Raw genomic sequence first — 20,812 nt, 5'->3', positions numbered from 1 at the left:
TTTTAATTATATATAGTATTCACCTTTCCAGTAATAAATTAGAGGGTAATTTCAAGTTGCACCAGAAACGTGGAGAGCTGAAGAGGAGAGACTGTGAGAACAGATTATGTCATTCTGTCACTTTCATTAGACTCTCTCTTGGGCATTGTCAGCCTCTGATGTTTCAGCTTGCCTCTGCTGAAACACGTCTAACATGAGGGAATCTCCCCCGAGATGCTTAGGCCACTGACTACAGCAGCCAGCAATAACAGAGAAGTATAGAGGAGGAGAGAGAGGGGTGCAGGGATATGTAGATCCCTCCCGCATGCTTTCGACGCAAGTGTATGCCTACATGCGAGTAGCCGCAAGCTCGTGCATTTTTTGTGCATTTCCTCTGCCACAGTGCACTTCAAACGCATTTCTCATCAAAGTCGTGTGACAGAAATTCCCCAGCAATCCAGTCGGGTGCAATTAATTAACATCCCGCTTTACCTGCCTCAAAGAGATTCACAGCAGCAACCTTTTCTCCATCCTCTTCCTGCAGCGGCTGGCAGCATCCCGACACTTTTCCATAGAGAGGTACAGCAGTTCTTCTCACTGCACAGGCTTCCAAACCACCTGCCCCCAGATGCTGTGAAGATTTAGGATTACCCTTGGAATCAGAGCCAGCTTTAAGCTCCTAGCAGATCTTCTGCAATTCACTCCCAGGTGGTATTCATTTAGGGCCTTCACCTTTCACGTTCCAAACATCCACTGGGTATCTCCAGGACCATATTTCCAGCTGGGGATGCTGGAGTAGCAGAAGTCCCATGTGCAAAGAGAAAACACGATCCCTTGTTATGGCAGACTACCTTTCACCTACCCATATCTACCTGTGTCCTGTTCATGGCCCACAGCCAGAGGCAATGCAGGGCCACTGCTGTCTTCAGCTATCATTAGGCTATTATGCCTATCACCTGAAAACAATTTTCTGTTCATTAGGCAATCAGCTGTGATGTAGGACATGGCATTTGTGCTAGTAAATTATCAGCAGTTCATGACACGAAATCTTATCTGTCTCAGCAGGCTCTTAGTAACCATCTCACCTTCTAGTCTGTTTTGAAATAGCGAACTTTATAAATTTTACATTTGTCTCCTTTTGCAAAATCCTCCAAATTCTTCAGAGGTCGTACAAGCAAGAAACTATATCCACATGAAAACAGTTGTGCATATTAGCTCTTCAACAGCGCACCGCAACCCTAACTAAGAGATTAGAAGAGATGAAATATAAATGTTAAATCCAAGTATAATAAAAAAGAGAGCTTATCATGTCATTTCCTCCATTTTCATTTGTGTTTGCCCTGGACACCTGTATAGAAAACTCCCAATTCTTACAGAAAGCACCAGCAGTCAGGATTACTTGCTTGTTGCTCTGCTAAAAAATAAGAGTAATCCACTAGCAAGGTTGCACTATACTCCCTTCTTCTGCTGCCGCACAGGGGGATATAAACTGGCATAGGCTTTAGGTCACACAGTGCATTCCCAATGCTGGCGAAACTTGCAGTCTGAAAATGGCACTTTCAGCCCTCTCACCTACGGGCAGAGGAATCTCTACTGACTCAAATGAGGGAGACCACTCTCGCAACCTATTAAAAGAGCCACACATCCAAACCCCAACCATACATAGTAAGCTCCTCCAACTCAGACCACAGAGATGTGAGACTGTGAAGACTGGCTAGTGGAACGATAATTTTCAGAAACCATGATACTCGTGGCTCCCCAGATCCCATTTTATCTTCAGGAAGCAGCAAAGGAGAGTAAACCAAAGGCACCTTTAAACTGTAATTCATCTTGCAAGACAAAAGAATGACATCATGAAACAGCAAGGTGTGTATTTTCACACTGTTTAGGATGTGATGATATAAGTCATCTCCTCTTGCAGTACAGGTTTTGGCATACTAGCTATTCAGGTGCTGTGACAGTGTAAAACCTTGAAAGTGATGGCAACAGACTGGTGAAGCTTCTTAATGAAAGGACTACGGTTGCAATTTGGAACAGCCCAAATTATCCCAGTATTCAAGAACTGCACCTGCAAATGCTACAGCATTGTTCACATGGGACAGGTTTATAAGCCTTTTCTGCACAGATTTCCATACTGAAGCTGTAGCCATTCCCCAGGACAGGGCACACCGTCACAACATACCAGAGGTTTCAAAAACCAGACATCTTTGGGGAGCTCCAAAAATACGCTCAAGCTGTGCCGCCAGTCAACACCATCATGTTGACTCCTACAGGTACCACAAGAGATTTCAGCCCACGGCCAAACTCACTCAGGTGGGGAGGGTTTCCTCCAATGGGACAGTCATTCTCTCCCTCTTGTACAGAGAACAGATCAACCTCATTATCTTTCTTGCAAAGTTGTTTGGTTAGGTATGCAACTATTATGATCTATGGTTCACTGGAGAAAGACTTTATTAGATACAAAATCCTGATAGTTCAGCACCTACATCTGCTTAAAGTATCTTCAGCCACAACCATTCTGCCAAGTTTATCAGCATCTTCTACTGCCACTAAGTCATTATTGCAGTAAACATTTAATTTTATGTTTAATCTGTATTCTCTCTGCTTCATCTTAAACTCATTTATTTCCTGATTTGTCCTCGGTGACTAATGAGAATAATTGGCCCCTGTCCTCTTTCTGTAACAGTCTTTTATGTACTTGCAGACAGTTAGGTATCCACCCACAGGTGTCTTTTGTCTAGACTGAACTTGCCTGGCTCTCCCAACCTTTCTTCACAGGTCTTGTTTTCTCTGATCTGTGATCATTGTCTTTGTTCACTCCTTCACACTCTCCCTGGTCCTTCCCTCTCTTAGAAGTGCAGTCCCCAAACAGAATGCAGTTATCTAAGCTTAACCACGTCTGTAAATAGGTGTTAGACACACCATTTCACCATTTTGAACAAACAAGGTTTGCATACAGAGCTCACACATGGGCTGGACAGCAGGTCCAGTAGAGGATGCCGGTAGCTAGAATGATTCATTTCTTGATCGGTGGTTCAAATCCAGCCTAGGAGTGGAGCGTAATAAGCAAGAACTGTTCCCATTTCACAACTATGTAGCTACACACAAAGTAGTGTAGGCTGACTGCTGCCTTGAGAAGTAACTTTGGAGTTTGTCACACGGAGAGTTAACTGGAGGTGAGTTCCTAGTTCCTTCTCATGCCAGGTGTGGGAGGAAGTGACAGAATAATGTCCCATGGATTATTCAGGTCAGATAGATAAACTGGTGGCCCCACACCTGTTTTGGTGGATAGCAATCAGCAGAGACAAGCAATCAAACAGATCATGAAGACTAAATTCCCATTTTTCCCCATAGGGAAGTGTTTCTTCCCTATGAGTGTTTCAGCACACCCACTCACACCAGTATTAATGACACTATATGTACAGAAACATCTTTGGTACTCAGAGCTGGCAACCTGAGCCACTTTACCTGAGCCACTTTCAATGATTCTTTTCAGTTTTGAAACTTTCTTGTGGGTGGGGTTTAGAGGTATAGGGAGTGAATGCTGCAAAGGGCTCAGCTTAGTATCCCTTTCACTTTGAGCCAGTAATCACACTCTCATTCATAATTTCTCCTTTTTCCCCAGATGCTTAATCAATCCATCTATATTGAAGGCTCTGAAACATGGTCTTTGATTGCTTGCATTAGAAAGGGAAGAGACCCACCCAGCATACTTCACAGTCTGCAAATAGCCTCTGTATTAGGAAATATCAGCTGACAGTGAGTCTCAGAACATGTAACCTTTCCCTCTCCCCCTTTTAGTGGTCCTGACTACAGAAAAAGCAGTATTTTTATTCTACTCACATTAAGCATATTCAGTATATGTGTAAAAATTGAAGAAAGATAAGCCAGTCCCTCCTCCTGTCCAGAGTCAGCGTTCTCTCCTGCTTCTAAGAAAACACTAAATAAAAAGCAACCTTGCCTCAAGAGGTCCCAATTAGCCATGGTTTGAGTTGGCTTGATCACAGCACAGTTTGCACACTGCCTAGTGCCACACATTTGTTTCTGAGCACATAGAGAGGCTTTTTTTCTCCACAGCTGACCTTAGGCACATGGAGGTACACTGCCTAGGCTGCACAGATCACTGTGCACTTGGTTGACTTCTACACGCACCAGTTCCATGCTGATGCAAATTTCTGTCTGGGAGTTGGTGGTTTGTAGCTTAAGGAAGCCATGAGCTCTTGAACTATAAAGGGTGGGGTTGTTTGGATTTTTTTTTTCCCCAACATGAAAAATAGCTTTGACATTTAACCCGGCTGGGTCAGCCTCCGGATTCCCAGGTGGTTAGGACCATGCCACTGATTTTGCCAGGGCAAGCGTCAGTCCCTGCCTTCCCTGTCTTCAGATGAACAGACAAGCAAGATGGATAAATCAGAGGGATGATGGAGCCCCTTTTGTGGCTGGAGAAATAGTCTTTTTAGTTCCCATTATGACACGCTTGGCTGAAGCAGAAACACAAGGCTCAGAAGAAGGGACAAGGCAGTGGTAGCAGGAGGGCCATGCTTACTTTAGTATCTTATTTTCCTCTGGTTCCCCTTCCACATGTTTAAGTGCTGCAATCTTCAAACTGCCATTTCATCTTATGCAGGGAGGTATCCAGGCAGTAGCTAATCCATCTGACTGCGGTGAAGTAACGAAATGAGTATGTTGATTCACTGTGGTTTAAAGAATTCTTGTGGACGGGTGGGTGGAGGACAGATCAGGGTAATAGCAGATAACTTACCAGCCATGTTTCTCCCAATCACTCCCTGCTTTTCTACCAGGTATAAATATATCTCGAAGAAGGCTAATCACAGAATCGCAAGAGTCAGGCAGTCCTAGAGCCCCAATGTCAGGCAGAGCAGATACTACCAGTATTCCACTGCAGACTAGGCAATCACAATACATGGAGCCATCTCTTTTTAAAAGATCATCTAGTCCATCTCTCCTATTAACTAATGCACTTCTTTGTGATAAATTGCAGCTTATACAAAGAAAAGAAAAAAAATTTTTTAAAGCCCTCTGCATATTCTCCAGCTGCAAGGTAACTCTCCCTCCTACCCACCAAGCCATGCTGATAAGTAGGGTACAGGCAGAGTACAGCTGTGGCCTCCCTGAAGGCTGAGAAGATTAAATGTCTACAGACCAGCCCTCACTCTGGACTATCTCACAGCAACTTTTGCGCATCCTAAGAAGCAAAAGACAGGAGTGGGGAATGGAGCCCATTGCAGACAAACAGCGCTGTCTGTATAGCACTCCCATCCTCTGTCAGCTTGGGGGAATGAGAAAACAGCACTGGGAATCAAATCCAGACCTCCCACATGGTACTGCAGAGACACTGATTCCCAGTGCCAGCCTAGGCAACATGAGTCCAGCGTGGGAATCCAAGCACAGCTCCATGCACTAGCGCAGAACGGCTCTGGCACCGGAGATGAGGTCCACCTGCCCTTTTCCAAACCAAGTACAAGAAACAGCTCCAGCTGAGCTCCAACAGCAATGAAACACATGAATTAATGCTGCCACCTCTCCCCCCTGTAGCCATGTGCTTGGGGATGGGGTGCTGGTTCATAGGTTGATAGGGGTTTATACAGAGATAGATGGTAATCCAGAATGAGGATAAAACAAGTCAAAGCCCAAATTATTAGATGAGGAAGGTTGGGATTTTTGTGCATGCACTATATTTTCCATGTCTCCACAATCTCTTTGTGCTCTTGCGTTAACAGGTACAACATAAAATTCAACCATCAACGCAGATATCCTGAGAACCCTGCCCAGACCAGGATGGCTGGGGGCTGCTCCTTTGCCCCCTTCCTTTTCCCAGCTATGGTCTCACTGACAAAGGGATCACAAGAGGCACAGGACTGGTGCAGGCTGCGCTGGGCTGGTGCAGCAGGTGCGTGTCACTGGATCAGAGCCCAGGGTCCCCAGGAAAGGGGAGTAGTGGCTTTGACCATGCTTCTTCCCTTTTCCCTGCCAAGATCTGCGCCTGTGTATCAAAGGCAGAGCCAAGAGGAAGGTAAAGCGGGTCTCACCACCCCCAGGCTGTTTCCCCACTCCACCCTCGACCTGCTCCAAGCTGTCTCAACCCTCTGAGACCCCCACCCAGGACTGGGAGACAAGCTGGTGTGGTGGGGACCAGAGAAAACCAGGATATGTGGAGGCGACAAGAGCTGCTGCTTTGGGGCTGCGTGGGTGAGCACTTCAAAATCTCCCATACCCACACCTCCCCTCTGACAGAGCACCCTGCACCCACACACACGCTGCCTCTCTTCAGAGCTGCAGTTGGGGCACACCGGGTCACCCCACACCCCAGGGTGCCGTGCCCCTGCTCTGCTCTCCAAGGCCTTGGGCGGTGGGGCAGCACTGTGGTGTTGCATACCCAGCCCTCCCTGCCTGCGCAAGGGGCAGCTCAGGGAGGACCAGCTGCACCCTCTACACTGCTTATAAGGCCTGAGGTAACTGTGCTTGATGGTTAGGGGGGCAATATTAGAAGGCATCTCCTCTGCCGGAGCTGGCAGAGAAGGTGAGGAAAAATCTCAGGTAAAGGCAGCAGCAAGAGAGACAGGGAGGTAAAGGCAGGATGAGAATGTGGGCCCATGCTCCCTGCCACCACAGCTGAGCATCAGAGCTGCAAGTCCCCTCCCCAGTTCCCATCCATCCTGCTCTACCCTCTGCCCAACCCTGGCCCAGGTCACAGCTGGGAAGGACCGTGGCAGGGATGCAGCACTGCCTGGGCCCGGTGCCTGCAGGCAGGGCTGGAGGCTGTGGCAGGCACTGGGCCACCCTAGGGGAGCACACAGCCCAGCCTGGCTGCCGGGGGCTGCCATCCTTGCCAGGAACCCAAAGCAACTTCCCCCCACCCTCCAATCTGCCCCGGGGCAGGGGGCAGAGGGGCAAGGGCTGAGCCAGTCTCACCCAACATCTGCCCTCCTCTCCCCTTGCCATGCATCCTACCTAGACCTTGCTGGCATCCACCCCGGGGATGGAGCCTTTAGGGGCTCTCACAGCTAAATGAGACCTGATGGAGGGGGCAACCATCCCCCAACCTGGTCGCTACTGGGGTTGCCGGTGGATCCAGGGCCTAAGAAATTCCTCCCGAAAACGGGAGAAAGGCGCCCACACGCCCTTCTCCCTGCACAGGTAAACTTTCTACTCCCACTTGCGGAGGGAGCGAGAGGGAGGGAGGGAGCGCTCTGCCAGGGAGGATCCAGGCGCAGATAAACCCTGGGAAGCCTTAGATATTTATAGAAGCACAGCCAGAATATGGCAGAAAAGGTGGTTCTCAAACCCTCGACAGGGAACTGCTCCCGGTTTTTAACAATAGCATGACAAAATCCCCTCAGAAATGTGGGAAAGAGCCACTGGAAGGATCAAGGCAAGGGAGGGAGGGGTGGAAGGGGCGCCCATGCCACAGGATGCTCTGGCTGCCTCAAGGGCCGGGGACCCGCCACCGCCCCGGCTCTCCCGGCGCCAGGGCTGGGAGGACGGCTCCCCTCCATCATCCTCCTCCTGTGGGTTGTGGGATGAGCCCCCCACCCGGTATTACCTCCCCGCGCCCACTGCCAGGCCTCCGGTCTGTTGTGGGGAAGAGAGGAAGCGGGAGGCGGGTCGGGGGGAGGCCGGGTGGGGGGCTGACAGTGAGGGTAAGGGTGGTGGGGGTCCGCCCGGGGGTGGGGGAATGCAGCAGCTCACCCAGCTCAACTGCCTCTCTCCCGGTGTGGAGCTGAGCAGCCCCACGCATACCGGGCAAAGCTGCGCGGCGGGTACGGGCTTAGGCTTAAAATAACCCCGAGACGCTCAACACCTTGTGCCTGGAGCTCCCACATCCCGCGGCACTCCGCTCCCTTTGTCTTGCCACCATCTTACAGAAAGACTCACATGTCACGATTACGGTCGGGATGCACCGGTATCTCTCACGTATCTTGAGCCGAGAGGCATAATAGCCATTTTGCATCCCTCCCGAGTGGGCTGGGGTAGGGGCTGCCTGCGCTGGGGACTCGGGGTGTGAGGCGCGGGAGGGCGTCAGAGAGGGACCACGATGCCCGCTGACAGCACCGGGGGGGGGGGGGCGGGATGGACAGGGATAAATTAAAACCCGTGGAGTTGCCTGAATACAGCACCTCGTAGGTTCAGGTTAAGTCTCTTGACGTGCTTGGACTTAAAATAGCCCTTTACCTCCACGCAAGCAGGCGCACTCGCCCCGGCGCTGGGCGGGCTCCTGCCGCGGAGCCAGGGGCGGCCCCGGCCCCCCCAGTCCCCGGTCCCCAGCCCCCGTGTTAGGCCGCTCACGATCGAGAGGCCAGCGTGGGATTTAAGTAATGCACCACCCTCCTCGGCAACAAGCAGCTTTCAATGTACTCTTATTCCTAATGAGCTCTATTTTCACATCAAAGCATGGCAAGGAGCCGCTGGACCCGTGAAAGAAAGAGGCAGTTTGCGGATGGATGGATGGATGGATGGATGGATGGATGGATGGATGGATGGATGGATGGACGGATGGGAATTCTCTTCATTTTCACCCTTTCCCAAAGCCATGTTCCTCCTTCCGTGTCTCCACCCGACCCCACCTGCCCACCCCCAAAATAAAATCTCAAGGGACTTTCTCCCAATTCACAATGCGGTTCGTAACTCAAAGCATCCCTCTCACCTTCCCTTCATGTCCTATTTGATGAGACAAGAGGGAATCAACATGTCTGGTGAATATTTCTTCCCTTTTTTTTTTTCTCTGGAGCTGCTTCTAAGAGCAGCATCACTAAACCTTTTGTTCTACCGTGAGTGGTCTTCCCTGGGCAAACCCGTGTACGAGAATGAGCTGCCAGTAAAACAGAGAAAGAGGAATTTCCCTACCTTGGTTTGTAGAAGCAGAACCTCTAGACGGACAGATCAAGGGAGAGAGCATGTTGGGAATGTCCAGTCTCTTCTCGCTTGCATATCCACATAAGAAGAATAAGGGTCGGGGAGGCAAACGTTGGGGAATGAGTTAAAAAGAAAATCCTATTAGGCTGTAAAAAAAATAGAGGATTCTTTGTGGCAATCTTGCGTCTTGAAGCGGTGCAATTTCAAAAGCCGGAGAGAATCACTTCAGAGGATATTCAGCACAAGTGGGGAGGATCGTCAAATGCAGGTTCCAGAGTAAGCATTCCTTTCGCCTTTTTAATGATTATTCTTATAATATTTTTTTTTTTTCCTGGAACCCTAGTGTAGGAGGTTGTGTTTAAAGCAACTGGAGGTCGGTGCCGTTCTTCTGTGAAGCATGATTATCCTCAAAGCGTCCCCTTCCTGAAGGGAAAAATAAGCATCAATTTTGTATTAGAGGGGTCTGCAGGGAATAAAAACCGCTCCCCAACAAAGACATTAATATATTGAGAAGAAAGGGAGGCAAAACGCATTTCCCAACAGTGCACACAAGCAGAATTTAAAAAAAAATATATATATATTTAAAAAAAAAAAAAAAAATAGCTGGCACGGGTCTATAAATAATTCAGATACGGGCTGACTACACCATTCCCGGGATAGGCATGCATACGAGACAGGGAAGAAGCGGGCGCGATGTGAATCGCGGCGAGAAGGCGAAGCCCCCCCCTCCCCACGCACGCACGGCATCGCGCCCACCCGGGCCCAGCCCCCGGCGGGCTGGCGAGGGCCGTGCCCACCCTCTGCAGTGCTGCCCGCACCGCTCCGCTCCGCTCAATGGGCTGCGCGGGGCGCACACACACACACACGCACTGCCACGGGTGGGGTTGGGGGGGTCAGCTGCGGTGTAGCCTCTTTGCACTACGCTCCCCCCTCTTCGGAACACAGCCCTTGGCTCTCTGGGGCTTGGGTTGGGCTCTTGGGTGGTTTTTCCTAGGGGTGGGTTGATGGCTGGGGGTCCTCCCCCTATCCCCCCCCCCCAGCACCTCCAGCCCACGCGGACAGGGATTATAGCTCTGCAGGCATTTATTTAATGAAGTCGCAGGTATTATTTTATTTTTTTCCTTTCCCCTCCCATCTAGCACTGAAGACAATTCACACTTAGAGCTGTCATAAAATATAGACCCACATACATACCAGCAAATCCTGCTCCAAGCACTCGGGGCTGCTCTGAGCAGCTACTGCCCCCCTCTCTCCCTGCAAGGCTGATCCGCCTCAGACATGCTCAACTTCAGTCACTTCTGTGACACTGCCCGGGTAGGAGATATGGGGCGGGGAGGGGGAAGTGTTCAGAGCATCACCCTAAAAATACATTTAACCAAAAAAAAAAACAAAAAAACCAACTATCCTCTGCAGCAGAAAAGCTACAAGAATGCCTCCCGGAGCTGGAGAAAGCACGGGAAGGGGAACTAATAAAGCAGCTTAATGATTAATAATAATAAAATATACACGCGAAAAATGGCGGGGAGGGGGAAAAATCGAGGCTCGGAGGGGGGGAGGGGAGGGCGGGAGCCTGTGCGAGTGAGCCGTGGTTAGAACGGGGGGAGAGAAGTAGGAGGAGGAGAGACCGTGCAGGGAGCTGGAGATCCACCCCTCCCTGCTGCCGGAGGGGGCAGATGCAGCCCCCGATGCCCGGCAGGGGCGAAGAGGGAGCCCGGGACCTGGCCCTGAGCGGCACTGGTGCCTGCAGCCAGGCCGGGGCCGAGACCCAGCCCCAGCCCGAGCCGTGGGTGTGACCCCCCGGGACTGCGACCCACGTGGATGGAAGCAACTGATATAAGGGATGATTAAAATATATATATATATATTAACAATAACCATAAAATGGTAGTAATAAGAAGAAAGAAACAGGCACTCAGCCAGCAGAATTGGATCCGAAATAAAAGAGCGAGAGTGGAGATAATGCTAATATCCAAATTGGATACTCCACAATTAAGCCCGGCACTTTAATGGCTATTCTCAGAGCCCCCTGAAAGCTAAGCAACGTGAAATCGGTCTGAACAGAAGGCAATATGCATTTGCACACCCCGCGCTGCCCTGCGCACGGCTGTCTGTGCCCTTGTTACCTGGGATCCTCTCAGCCTCACCTCTATGGCGCGATCCCGTCTGTGGTCAGGGATCCAACCCTCCACCTCCCATGCCTGGGTTTAGCTCTGGGTGGCCTGAGCAGAGCGGGCTCACCTGCCCTCCGCAGCACTGCAACGTCTGCCCCAAAATAGGGCAAGATGGAGAGGATAACAAGCCCCTCCAAGTGGACATGCCAAGTGCAAGGGTCCTTCAGGATATGTAGTCACTCTAAAGTCACAAATGCCCACCCCGCCATTGGCTGGGTCTTGGTAGGAGCTTTGGAATGGCTCAGCCAGGCCTTCAGGGACCCCCTAGAGACATGAGCGATGAGGAAAGCCCTCTCCTCGCTGCCCTGCTAGTGGCACTTATCTTGCGGGAAATCAGACCCCACACTCAACACCACGTCTCTGCTTCAGTTCTGATGTGGGCTGCATTGTCCAGCCTTCGCATCCCTCTCATTGAAAGCACCCTCCAAGAAAAACACAGTAGCCTGTACCTACCCAGGCATGCTCTGTGTCTAGGAGTGGTGAGGAACGTACCCCTTAAAAGACAGGCAGGGAGGGCTGGATCCCACATACTGAAGAGTTGTGTTCCAGTGAGCAGCCAAGAACGCCGTGCTGGCCCTTTGCTGTAGGTGTGTACCTGCAGGGCCATGGATATGGCCGAGGTTCCCGTGGGAGGAAACCTCCTAATAACACCACAGCAGCTCCGGTCTTCCTCTCAACCTTCAGGTCCTGCCAGTTGGTACCTCAGAATCCATCCACATGGTTCAAGCAGGGTTTGCTGGTCTGTCAGGAAGGCTATGGATGACAATGCGGCTGTAGCATCCTGTGCATCTATCAGTATGCCACCTGGAGCTTGAATGGATTCCTGTGTCCGCGTACAGTGAGTGTGCAATGGTATTTTTCATGTAGCTGCAGTGACCACAAGCAATACCAATCTGTGCTTGAGCTCCTTGCCAAAAGCAGACAACAAGATTTTAATTTTGACAGCCAGGATCTTCCTGAGGGTGCTAGTAAGGTCTGTTCTGTTAGAAAGATTTTCCTAACATTTTTAGGCATGCTTAAAAAAAGTGACTCTGATCTTCTTCATTCTAATTTCAGTAAAAATGGAAGACATATTAGCCAAAGCCGAAGTAATCTGAAATTATCTCAGAACAGTTGGAGGAAAGAAATGTAGAGTGATACTTACATACAGAAGTTGCTAATAGCTGAAGAGATTAGTCATTTGACTTTCCCATTCCTTTCACTGATGATAGTGATACAAGAATAGCAGATAGGATTTGGCCAAGGGATGTTTTTCCTTTCTGTATGGCAAGAAGGGATAAACTAGGACTGTGCAGGTCTTCCTGCATTTTTCGGGTGAAACAAGTAGAGAAGGAGCTTGACAAAAAAGAGAGGTAATGGTTGTCATCCAGCATATTACTTAGAAACACAAAATGGAGGGTTAGGAAGTATCTTAGGAACCATTCTGAAAAGGGGCCTATCAATCAGAAGAGAACAGCTGCAATTATTTTAAGCAAGTCAGCAATATTTAAGATTATCATTCTCTGTGACCTTAGAAGGAATTAATCCACCACAAGTTTTCTGTCTAACACTACACAAGTCCACAGTTACGTGGTACGTGGGAGCCTGTGTTATTGTTCAATTTTAAGGATAAGGCTAGTTGCCTATCTACTTAATAGATGTATATGTACACCTTATATAAACATTATATCTATGTATATTTATAATTCTCTCAAATCATACGGGTCAAGTTCCCTACAGCGATTAGGGGCCCGAGTGTCTGATATGATACCTTTTTCAGAGAAAGGTGGTCCATTCCCCCTGACCAAAGAAATTAGGCTCAATTACAAGGTTGCGATGGGGCACAAAAAAATGCTGGTTGCTTCAGAATTATCTTCTTGAGATTCTGTACAGCACCCAACCTCCAAATTACTTTTAGATTAAGATGTAATCTTTATTGTAAATAATGGTTGTGGAAGTAGGCTCCAAATAAAAATTGTTACAAAATCTCCAGCAGCATAGTATTATGACAAGGTTTACTCTTACTAGCTGGGGTTGGCTTTTATTTTTTCTCCAATCAACTAAGATGAATGAACTGCATAAAATGAAACAAATAGCATCTCTGATGGGAAATGGTTTTTCAAACATCTCTTCAATTCAAAAACACTTAAATGTTATTTGTAAGACAAATTGAGGGATTTATTTTAAATGTGTCCATGCTTACTATAAATTAAGGGCCATATTATTCTTGTCCTGCCTAAGATAAAAGAATGTGGATGAAAGTTCTTATATTAAAAGCAACCAGGGCTGGATGTGGCAGACACGGTCTTGGGGAGGATGCGGAGCAGCAGAGCTATTCTGCCACCACCAAACAGCATCTGCCAGCACTGACAGACACCAAAGGCCCTACAATATCTTTAACCCTCAGTAAACGCCCTGCTAACTTCATAAAATCAGAGCCCACTTCCAGTGCATTATGTCCCTAGAAAAATGGGGTCTGCAGCTAAGGGAAAAGACTGGCAATTCATAGGTCATCTGCACAAACACAGGTGCAGTTGTACCAAGTGTAAGAAAAGCCATGTCTATGAGGAGCTATTCCTTATAACCAATGAAATAGACTGATTGCTCAGGATAATTCACACCTTAAAAAGGTTTTTCATAATTCATTTGGGTGTTTGCAATGGGCTGCAGAGCATGGTAACCGAGTCTGCAGCTGTCTTTATACGGTGCTCTGTACCCCAGTACACTCTGACAGTCACACTATAAAGTGGCCAAATAACTCTATGCTCACATCCCAGACCTTCCCACTGTCCGAGATGCTGTGGGAAGACCTGGTGTTCAGGTACTAGGCCTATGACATTTTTAGAAGATCACCATAACATTAACCACACAGGTCCACAAGCAAGGATGCCATGTTATGCTGCATAAAGAACAGCAGGAAGAAATTTTATCAGATAAGTAAAAGGAAAGCAAACAGAGAAACAAGCACACAAACCTGACAGTGTCACAACTACCTGGCTGAAGAACTTGGCTGAATTTTGGCATGAAATGTTTTGTCCTTTCTTTTGTACGTGGCTCAGGATCAAGAGATGCCAGTGCAGGAATGCAGAAGCCACTCGGAAGGGTGGGTGGTGTTTCTAGTCAGTCTTCTTTAAAGGCACCTGGGCAGAAAGAGACCGCTCACTGTGCTGTCTCAGAGGACACTCATCCTGCCAGCAGCCCTGCAGAAGAGAATTGTAAGCACTGTTGCATTTGCTTTGAAGCGATACAAATGTTCTCTCAGCTGTCATACCAGGACACTTAGCTGAGCTCTCATCATTTTACATCACAATAATTGCAGCATCCCCTACTGTCTCTGCCATGGTCAGTCTGTCCCCAGAAATCCTAAACAACTAATGGACTGGTTTTTTGTCATGCAGAATCAAAAAAAGTGTGAAGTAGATTAAAGGAGAAATAGCTTTCTCTGTGTCTTTATAGACTTGGTTTATTCTTTTGAGTATGGAATGTCAGGCTCACTGAAATTGGTTTCCCTGCATGGTCATTTATATATGAAATACATACACATTAAACTAAGAAACTGTGGGGTTCTTCCTTTCAAATGGAAATGTGTTATTTTTAAAGTGCAAAAGCACAGACTAGATTTCAAACTAACACTGTCACTTTTTTAAGATGATACATGGCTCCCCTATCTACAGCACACCCAGACTGAAGAACCTATCCATCGAAAGGCACCAGATCTAATAATAAACAGTAATTATAATCGAATGCTGTATCATGTATCATCAAAGCACGGAACAAACATTAGCCATACATGCCATCCCTTTTCACATGCCACTCAGAAATAAGAAGAAAAGGTTGAAGCACTGCCTTATACCACTCTGCACTCTGAGAAAGAAGCCTTTCTCCTGTACCTCTGGGGTGCAAAGATCATTCCAGTGGCTGGAGATCTTGTCCCACCTCGCTCGTCTTAACAAGGCATGATTTCCTGATACACTTGAATGAACGGGAATCCACAGTCCTCCAGGCAGTCGTCTCCATCCTGTTCCAACCCTAATGAGACAAACAGATTATCTGGGTTTTCTTCTAAAATCAACTTTCTGCTTGATGAAAACTTTATTGGTTCTCTCCAGATTCAAGTAATGACACTCTTCTTACTGGAAGAGCTGCAAAATGGATTAGGCAGATTGCCTTCATGGTTTAAAGGAAACTGGAAAACCGCTTTCAGTAAGAGATAAGATGGAGCTTTTGCCAGCTTATCGTGATGAAAAGCTAAAAAAGAGTGTTTTCAAGAAAATGCTTGCATTCACCTATTCTTCGTACAGGGCATACAGCAGCCAGGAAAATCACCCTTATGTCTGAAAGCCGTCTTCAATGTTCTAGCAGAGCATCCATCAGAGCATTCAAAACTAAATTAAAATCCCAACGAGGAATAGGGGATTTAATTCTAGGATTAAGCTTTGAAGTTGCTCCCAGGAAATAAATTATTATTGGATGAGAACCAACACACCAATTATCTAGTTTACTGCTCATGCTACTGAGAGCTGCTGCACACACCCTCGGGGATCGGATACCATGACTTTACCTAGCCAGTCTTGTCTTTAAAACAATATCCACATAAAGGCGAAAACTCAGCTAGCCGCATTCCAAGAAACCTAGCTTCCCAGCTCCCAGTACTAATAGGGAAACTGTCCACTACAAAAATACAGGGCAGTAAGATTTGGTCACTTAAACTCCCTACTTTTCACTTTTTATTTTGCTTTACTATAGATAATAGCATAGTTAATAACGTGCCATTTCTTTGCTCTGTATGTTACAGTTGGGTCAAAGCACTACAGCACCAGTGCTACCATAAATAAGTACATTTATTTTTCTTACACAGAAGGACTACAGAGAAGCCCTACTCCATTCAAATGGTGTCTAGACAAAATAGCGGGACATACCCAGCTTTTCACTTGCTATCCCACTGATTTCTTCAGGCTACCCAGAATACTTCACCTTCACTTACACAGCCTCAGATCCTTAATGTTTGTTCAATGGGACATTGCCTACAACATGTACCACCTCCTGTGAAAGGAATAAGCAAAGTTAAATAGCTCTGAGACTGATAAAAGTGTCTGGAGCAAAGAGGAATACAGACATCAGAGCTGGTATTTCACTTAAACTAAATGCTCCTAGTTAATATAAACTCACTCACTATTATAAACTCACTCAGAACATTAAGTTACGGCAGGTAAAAAATAAATCTCTCTTAAAAATATACATGTCACCACTGAGACAAAAGCTGGCAGCAGCGGTGTATGCAAATATTTGGTTTCCTCTTAAAGAATGTATTTTTTCTTTAAACACCTATGACCTAAAAATACTGCCACCAAAGCATCACTACTTTTTTCTTCCCAAACACATGGTTCATATCTTTTCTCCATGGATTCCTTTCAGTTCTTAACACAGGGAAACTATGTACACAAAGCAACGATGAAATCACACCCACCTTTCATATCCTCCTTCACCGGCAAGGAGGTGAAGGAGAACTTTTGATACCATTTAATAAGCACATGTACATGTTGAATGGGGCATATCCAGTGAGTGGATTCAGTTTAATGGCAACGTGGCAAAGCAGAGGCACTGGTTAGTGTCACCAGCTGGGCTCCCTAACAGTACAACTGTTATGAAAATCCCCATCACTCAGGACCTCCTAACAGACCCAGTTTTTTTCAGAGAAGTTTGGGGTCAATAACAGCACTGAGGGTCTCTCTGTTCCTCTCATTCCTCCTTCAGGTGAAGCAGATGGTATTGAAAGTAACTTGCCAAGCGGGGGGAGAAATGGTAGCGAAGGAAAATATTATTCGTACTGACGAGGATTCTGAACAAGGAGCTGCATGACATTAGAAAAGCAGATCACTTTCCTAACACAGAGATGTGGGTCTGAAAGCATTCTTCAAAACAGAAGTAACGATAATTTCACCAGTGAGCCAAGAGCCAATAATTTCCCAGTGAGCTGGGAATGTTCCCACAGGGTTTGGGTTAGGTGTTCACAGCAGCATTTATTATACATTTGTATTGACCACTTAATTTAAGACAAATGTTTTCTGCAGGGTCATTTTAAAGTGAAAAATTATCTCAGTTAACATGCAGCTGTGGTCCCCGAGATAACTCCTTGCCCGGGGCAAACAGAAGAGAGATGTCAATGAACTTAAAAGTAGCTCTGTAAACCACTGTATCCATGGTCAGTTGAAAGCAAGCAGGATCAGGGTCACCTGCTCCTGTGCCTGTTTATTTAGTAGTCTCATTAAACTAAAAGGTGAAACAGCATTTGCTAAATCTGAATATTCACAAAGCGGGAAGAGACTATCTACCCCCAACAACTGAGGTTATCATGCTGCCCAATCACCACCACATCTTCCTGAAAAAAAGGACACTTACCTACTTTATGCAGATGGAGATAGATTTCCTTTGCCTGAGCTGTTTCCAGGTGAGCCAGCTGACTCAATAGTTCAGCCCTCTAGCTAGAAGCAGCATTAACATTTCTGCCAGATTGCTTTATATTCTAAAGAAAACTGCCACCTTCTTCTCTCCTTTACTTAGACATCCCCTTACTTAGACATCTAGGAAGTTGCAATAAGCAAAATACCTCCGGTACACCTCAGCTGCCTCTTTTAATCTACCATTAAATTGAAATGGAGGACATTTACCTCAATTGAAGCCCAGCAGCCCATTTTCCCTTTCATTTTAGGCCTAACCCAAACTCCAGCCTCAGCATTTTGATTGTATGCACAGCCCACAGACTGTCTCATGCTCTGGCTACTTTTTTTTTTTTTCCTTCATACACCAGCTGCAAACCTGATCCCAAGACCAGGCCTTACTCAAACATGAGTTCTCTTTCACCTCCACAGTGATTATGAACTCAACAGAGTGAGGTCTAGCTTCAGCTGAGCAGCCTCCATCCTCCAGTAAGCCAGTAAGTTTGCTCTCTTGCGTTACTAACAGGATGCAAGTGGTGACTGTGTTTCTATGGCCTGGCAATGGGAAAACGGAAAGTAGGAACCTTTCCCATGCATGGGGTATGCCTTTTCCTCATCCCCTACCAAGCGCTGAGTTCAGAAAAGTACACAATGTTCTGTCCCTCTCCCCTCATCATCTTTAAAAAATGCCCACCTAGGGCTTTGGCCACACTCTGGCAACTTTCCCAGTCTAAGGACAGAGGCTGGGCATTAGAGCAAGGCAACATTTACTTGCAAGGACAGCTCAAAGCATGTCACAGTGAAAGTTTTTGCTTCCTCTTGCCCTCATAAATAGGTTTGTCTGAGAAGGGGGAAATCTGTGACTATATTCTGTGCTCTTTTCATGGCATTCCCCTGTATTTATGCTGTGTTTGGTTTTACAAGGCCATTTGTCCTTTGTTGTGCCCTTTAGACGCAAGTACATAATGCTCCTGGGGAGCTGTAGCTTGTTCCCCTGGCAAAAGAGCAGCTGGGCATCTCTGCTCCAGTCCCCATGTCATTCAGAAGTTGGTACTCCAAGCTTGCTGTGCTACCACGCTTTCTCATGCTGACAAAGAGCAAGCCTGCAGGCTGTTGTGTCCTTGCTGGTCATGTCCTTATTCCAGGTCAAGGATGGCCACATGTCCTCATGCTACCTGAAGGAATTGTACTACTTTTTTTTTTTTTTTTTTAATAATTGATCTGCATCTCTCACATGACAGCTTCCATAGACCCCCATCTTCTTGCCTTTGCCAGCCAACAGCTTTGTTGTTGTAGGATAGCCTCTGCAGAGGACACTGTCTCAGTGGCACACATGGCACAAGGGACAGTCCATTACCTAATGAAAGAAAAGCAAGTATCACTAACGTCACTTTCCCCATGTATTTTTTAGTTCAGAACCATCAGAGAAGGTCTGGGTCTCAGTTATATTGTTCTTCGAGGCTTTTCAGCAGATGCATAGGGAGGAAGAGAGATGTTGGAAGAGAATAATGAGAATGGTGGGAGGGTACAGTATTTGACAAACCCATTAATTGGCAATTCTAACTCTGAATTATGTTATTACATTCCTTTCTCCCATAGACACATATATTATCGAGAGAGGCCTTTATCTACCAGGAGTCAACCTAGTGCTGGTGGCTCCGTTGGGCTAAGCAATCTCAGATTTGACTCCAGGACATCCAGTGTTGATGGAATGGCTCCTTGTTGACCTTGCTGTTCTGTGTTATCCAGAACAGGCTACAGAAATGTCAGCAAACCTTGGGATGTTGTTACAGGTAAACGACTGAACATGTATATTATGACAATTCAGCAGGAGCTGAAGCCCTAGTGCAATGCCGGTAACGGCCACATACTTTTGGAAAGAAATGTAAGAATCAAGATAAGCTGCATCATTTGGAATACAGGTTGGTGGTAGTGTGCTATAAAAGTTCCCAAGTGGACCATTCTGGTCACCAAGAGCTGGTGTTGAGTAGGTCTCTGCTGCACATGATAGCACCACTTTGCAAGCTGGTGCTCTGAAAGGACAGCTTTTCTAAGAAGCACTGAGGCACTTGAACGCAACACCAACATGGAGCAGAGTTAGATTATCTCCTGGCTTCAGAGCAGACTGGTAAGGCAGCCATGGAAATTGTGAGCAATGGAACTGGCTAATATCATCTGCTTCTGCAGTAGTCCAGGAAACAAGTCCTTAGGTATACCAGCTGCAACTAAATAGGCTCACACACAAGATACATTGAGTTGTACATAGTTCCTTTGCTTCATGGAAACAGCATAGCAAGACCACTGATACTGGCTAACTTCCTGGGCCACAGACCAGCAATACCAGGCTGGTGACAGCCCCATCCTCCCCACACTGTCGCCAGGATCTGCATTACTCTTCTGTGCCGCTAACAGCAGCTATAGCTCAGCTGAATAGAATTGAAATAACTAATCACACAATCTCGGGTAATAATCGTAGACCTCAAGCTCTATGATTGCAAGCATCTAGCATATGTACAGATGATAAATGTCCCCTGGAGTTACAGCTCAAGTCCAATTTCAGAGTTTTCATCACAAAGGATTGGTTCCTTTAAAATCCATTGTTTCTTTTGAAGTCTGACAGAGGTCAGAACTGCTTGATGTCTCACTATGCTGCAATGAAAGGAGTGTAATCTCCTTAAGGTGGTGAATAGGAACAATTCACTATCAACTGCATATCTGGCTGTCATTGCATCTGTGACATTTTTTTTTTGAACTTCTCTTGATGGCTGTAAGGGTTGAAAACTACAGAGGTGCTGTATTGACCTGAAGTGCTTGACTCCTACAGCACAGTTGACAGAGGAACAGCAGCCACCACTCATCATCAGAGGGTCATGGGATTATAGGATAATTCAGTTTGGGAGGGACCTCAGGAAGCTCTAGTCCAACGTCCTGCTCAAAACAGGATCAGCTGTGAGATCAGATCAGGTTGCTCAGGGCTTTAACCAGTTGGGTCTTCAACATATCCAAGGATGGAGACTGCACAGCTTCTCTGGGCAACCTGTCCCATTGCTTTCCTGTCCTCAGTCAATTTCTGCAAAAGTATAGAAGTACAGTCTGCAGGGTCTGTGAGCCCAAATTTCTGAGAAAGACCATGTTGGCTGGGCAGACTACAGCCTCCATGTTTACCAGCATGCCTTCACAAGGTTATGGGGAGGCATGCTGCAGGGTCCTCACACCCTCACACCCCATATGCCTCTTCAAAACCCCAGGTTTGAATACAGGTATCAATACAGGTTGCCCAGCCTCCTTGTCAACTGCCCTGACCACATCCCTGTGCAGCATCAAGATACTCACCAGTTCCCTATCCCCGCCAAACCCATGAAGGACTACGCA

General features: G+C 47.0%; 1 protein-coding gene across 3 annotated transcripts in view; it reads right to left on the bottom strand.

Annotated features, from left to right (window-relative positions):
* GRIN2B (glutamate ionotropic receptor NMDA type subunit 2B) overlaps nucleotides 1-10,395 on the bottom strand; it is a 225,465-nt gene extending 215,070 nt beyond the window's left edge. Inside the window, exons 1-2 of one of the 3 annotated variants that reach the window (XM_030479291.1) lie at nucleotides 10,048-10,395; nucleotides 8,845-9,276 (exon numbers count right to left, since the gene is read on the bottom strand). The gene's annotated coding sequence lies outside the window, so the exon portion shown is untranslated. Of the gene's footprint in view, nucleotides 1-8,844; nucleotides 9,578-10,047 lie in introns of those variants that run through there. The other 2 variants (XM_030479288.2, XM_030479289.1) reach the window with 2 other exon arrangements.
* Between the last annotated feature and the right edge of the window lie 10,417 nt (nucleotides 10,396-20,812).

Source organism: Strigops habroptila, chromosome 3 (assembly GCF_004027225.2).
Source record: "Strigops habroptila isolate Jane chromosome 3, bStrHab1.2.pri, whole genome shotgun sequence".
NCBI lineage: Eukaryota > Metazoa > Chordata > Aves > Psittaciformes > Psittacidae > Strigops > Strigops habroptila.
This window is presented reverse-complemented; position numbering and strand designations above follow the sequence as displayed.